We start from the raw sequence: 4,521 nt of genomic DNA, 5'->3' as shown, positions 1-4,521 counted from the left end.
TGCTGCTTTCTTCCAGCCTTTCCTTTGGGAACTCTGCAGTGACCCTTGTCTCCCAGCCCTTCTTGTCTTGGTCTTTTGTTAGTGAGCCCACAGAGCTACAAAAATATCAGGCTATGAAAACACGTTTCCCAAGCAGACTGCTGCTTATTTTGGGGTTTTATTACCTAATATTCCTTTACTGGAATATTTGTTGGACCAACCATTGGTCTACTGGAAATTTGATTCGTTTGATATCCTCAGAGGTTTTTTTATCACAGCCTGCACTGGTCTCCTAAATGAATTAAAAGAAACGATGTCAACCTGTAAAGGATCAACAGCAGGTGGAATAAAGTTAAAGGAACCACACAATTTATGGCAATAAAATTTTTGGCTCAAAATGCATTTAGTAAAATGGTTGAGAATTGTATTTATTCAGTTAGAGGAGCTAACACTTCACTGTTATCACTGGATGGAGTTTTCTAGTGAGGTGAAATCTCCACTGCTCTGGCCTGCAGGCTCAGAACCAAAGACAAGGTGGGTTTTGTGAGGTGTCTTTGCAGAGTCTCAGATGAGGTTGGGCTGTGGTGCACCAGAATTTTTTGGGGCAGTTCCACAGGCTTCCCCAGCTGGCAACCAGCCCTGTGACCTGCTGCCACCCACTCACCTTTACACACCCAGCCTGAGAGTGCAAAAGAGTTCAGATATTGTAAAGAGTTTAGGGTGGATTTCCATTGGAATTAGGGAAAAACAAAAAAAAAAAGGAGAAAACCTTTCCCAGAGATATTTTTCCTGTTGCACAAACTGTGTTGGAAACTGCAGCTACCCACAGTGAAAGCTGGAGAAGGAAACAGCTGATGGGCAACCAGCCCTGTGACCTGCTGCCACCCACTCACCTTTACACACCCAGCCTGAGAGTGCAAAAGAGTTCAGATATTGTAAAGAGTTTAGGGTGGATTTCCATTGGAATTAGGAAAAAAAAACCAGCTGATGTGCTTCAAGGGGCAGAGTTTTCAGCCAAGCAAGAGCTAAGTAGCTGGAAGATGGGGTGAGGGTCTGAGGGGAGATCCATGGTCTCAGACTGCAAAATCTTTTCTTGAGATAGCTCCCAGAAAAAGCTATCCTGGGGCAGTTTTGAAGCAGGAGGGTGATCCAGCCTCAGATGGAAGCTGAGCAGAAGTGGGAAGACTCACTGGTTTAGGGAGCAGGAGGCATCTAGTTTCCTTGGAGCCAAGTGATCTGTTTTTCAAAGGGAAAAAAGTGCTTTCCATAACTACATTCTGCACATCTAAAAATACTACAAACTCATATCCTTTAAATTAAAACACCTGTAAAGGAGAATGTATTTCATTTTTGTGCTGTGCTTCGTTTCTGCCTGACAGGGGGGTTAAGGAGAAGAAGTATTTTAGCAGGAAAAGCAGCACAATGCCTGAGCATTTTGGCTTTAAGGAGCCTTGACACAGCTCCACGAGTGAATAATTTTGTAGCCTGGAGCTCTACAAGAATTGTGAGAATTCCAGTTTGCATCACACCAGTGCAAACCTCAAGACCTCTCTAGTCTGCCTCAGACTCACCCAACCTGTTGTTGGCTTGGGTCAGTGGTTACACTCCACAACGCAGCACCAGAATCATCAGATTAGAGTGAACTGGAAACCACTGCTGATAAAGCAGCAGCTCAAAGTGGAGCTTTCCCCCAGGTTCTCCAGGCTGACTGCAGGGAAGGTCCTGGGTGCACATCCAGAGGAGATGATGTGCACACACTCCCTGTCTTCTGCAGAGTCCAGCAGGACCCCTGAGCATTTCCAGTGAAAGCCAGATGGTAGAACTCACCCAACCTAGAGCTGCATCATGCAGCAGCTGTAAGACTTCTGGCTGAAACAGTAATCTGGGGATCTGGTTCTGTTGGGACAGGAGGAGGAGTGGTGGTTTGAAACTAAAAGAGGGAGATTTAGACTAGAGAGAAAGAGGAAATGTTGGACCCTGAGGGTGGTGAGCCCCTGTCCCAGGCTGCCCAGAGAGGTGGTCGCTGCCCCACCCCTGGCACCATCCCAGGGGAGGTTGGATGGAGCTCTGAGCACCCTGCTCTAGCTGCAGATGTCCCTGCTCCCTGCAGGGGGGTTGGACTGGATGACCTTGAAAGGTCCCTGCCCACCCACACCAGCCTGTGAATCTATGACAAGAAAGGGCAGAAGCTTCATTCAGCCCTTTGGAGCATAGCCACTGTCATCACAAGTTTCATTTCTCCCTTCCATCACATTTATTTTGTCATTCTCATCAACAGGTCAGGTCTAACACTGGCTGTGTAAAAGGGCCTGGGCTGGCTCCTCACCAGGGAGGCACCTGCCAGGGCCAAGGAAGCCCTGCTGTGCCCAGCCAGCTGCCCGAGTGCTGCTGGGCAGTGCCAGCACTGCTTACACCAGCCTCTGCTCCACCAACCCAGCCAGAAACACCTCCCACAGATCCTTCAGCTGAGCCAGGACAGCTGCACTGGTTCCTCTGAACTCTGAAGTCTGCACAAATGCCACAGCCAGCCAACTGCCAAGAGATCAGCCAGTCCAGCCACCAACCCAGCTCTGCCAGGTCCCCACTGCCCCGTGTCCCTCACCCCACATCTCCACGGCTTAAACCCCTCCAGGGGTGGGGACTCCACCACTGCCCTGGGCAGCCTGGCACAGCCCTGGGCAACCCTCCAGGGCAAGAAATTGTTCCTCAGGGACAACCTCAACCTCCCCTGGGGGAACTTGAGGCCCTTGCCTCTTGTCCTGTCCCTTGTCCCTTGGGAGCAGAGCCCGACCCCCCCCTGGCTCCAGGCTCCTGTCAGGAGCTGTGCAGAGCCAGAAGGTCTCCCCTGAGCCTCCTTTGCTCCAGGCTCAGCACCCCCAGCTCCCTCAGCTGCTCCTCCCCACACTTGGGCTCTAGACCCTTCCCCAGCAGCTCCGTTGCCCTTCTCTGGCCACGCTCCAGCCCCTCAAGGTCCTTCATGGAGGGAGGGGCCCAACACTGACCCCAGGATTTCAGGGACAGCCTCTGTGGTGCCCAGTCCAGGGGGACAATCCCTGCCCTGCTCCTGCTGGCCACACCAGTGCTGATCCAGGCCAGGATGCTGGTGGCCTTCTTGGCCACCTGGACACATGCTGGCTCATCTTCATCTGGCCAACACCCCAGGTCCTCTTCCACCAGGCAGCTTTCCAGCCAGAATTCCCTATACCTGGAGTGTTGTGTGCTCACACATCCTTCTGAGTACTGAGGTTCTGAGGAGGAGAAGAGGAGTCTCCCATCTCAGGGATCTTTTCTCAGTGCCACGAAGCTGGTTAAACCCTCAGGTGCAACAGCTCCACGGTCCCCAAGCTGGCTGAGGGAGCAGTGGGCAGGGCAGAACATGTGTCCCAGCACAGAGACTACAGAGGCAAGGGCTGAGAGACAGGCAAATGTACTATCTTTAATAAATGCCCCCTAATTTCTTCATCTGTTTAATTATGGGCAAACACAGAACAGTTAACTGGGGTGAAGTACAGAAACTCTGTGCCCTCCCACTGGGACTGAGCTGAGGAGGTCACCAGGAGGTGCCAGAACACGTTCACAGCTGGCCAAGGTGTCCAGGCAGGGACACTCTGAGCAGGGACACAGGACCAGGGGCAGCCTCCTGGTGGGACTCACCCAATCTAATATCCCCAAGGGGCCAAGGAGCAGAACATCAGTCTTTGTTCAGAAGCTCTCACCACGTTTTCAGTGGTTTCCTATTTTACTGTCAACACAATGATCTCTAGAAAGTTAACAGACAGCTCTGACTTACTTTGGGGCGGGGTTATTTTGGAGGTTTGATGGAATTTTAACTCACTAACAAGGCTTACGTTACTCAATTAAATTGTTTTCTATTTTTACCTCACCCCTACTGGGTGGTAGCTCTCTCAGCCATTCCTCTTGTCACAGTGCCATTTACAAGAGCTCAAGTTCTCTTTGCACAAGAAGAAGAAAAATCCTTCCCTGGCCATAAATGCCTTTCACATAATTTCAAAATCACCACGGGCAGCTCCAGCCCTTGCCTGCTTACAGATCCCAAGCACAAACGTCCCCCAAGGCCCACATTCCTCCAGGAGCAGAACAAGCTGCCCCCTTTCAGATGGGGCACTGGACACCCAGGCGTGCCCTCGCCCCACAGCAGCAGAGGGAGACCTGGATTCAGCCTCCTCCACTCCTAAACCACGAGCAGGGGCTGCCTCAGATGGACAAGAACGAGAGGGCGGAAGGAATAATGAGACAGTGGAAAGAAATGCAAAGATCCTTTAGAGAAAAACAAAAACCTAAAGCCCAGAATGCTGCCGTCAGTAAGAGACGGTGAGAACGTGCTGAACACCAGAAGGCACTCGTGAAGTCACAAGTTTGCACCTTTTCTCATTAAGCCCTGAAGTAAGTTCTGCCACAAGGTGGGAGCAAACCAACCCTGCCAAGGGCTTTGTCCCCTGGGCACAGGACTCCACCACTGTGAGGTCTCAATGAACCTCCTCGCAGGGGGAGGAACACGGGGGTGGTGGCTCCCCACGTCCC

General features: G+C 51.5%; 1 protein-coding gene across 1 annotated transcript in view; it reads right to left on the bottom strand.

The window, feature by feature from the left end:
- Window positions 1-4,521, bottom strand: part of PTGER3 (prostaglandin E receptor 3 (subtype EP3)) — a gene marked incomplete at its 5' end in the record, with an annotated part of 7,288 nt that overhangs the window by 1,806 nt on the left and 961 nt on the right. The window lies entirely within an intron of this gene.

Source organism: Merops nubicus, unplaced genomic scaffold (genome assembly GCF_000691845.1).
Source record: "Merops nubicus isolate BGI_N331 unplaced genomic scaffold, ASM69184v1 scaffold5322, whole genome shotgun sequence".
In the NCBI taxonomy this organism is placed as follows: Eukaryota; Metazoa; Chordata; class Aves; order Coraciiformes; family Meropidae; genus Merops; species Merops nubicus.
This window is presented reverse-complemented; position numbering and strand designations above follow the sequence as displayed.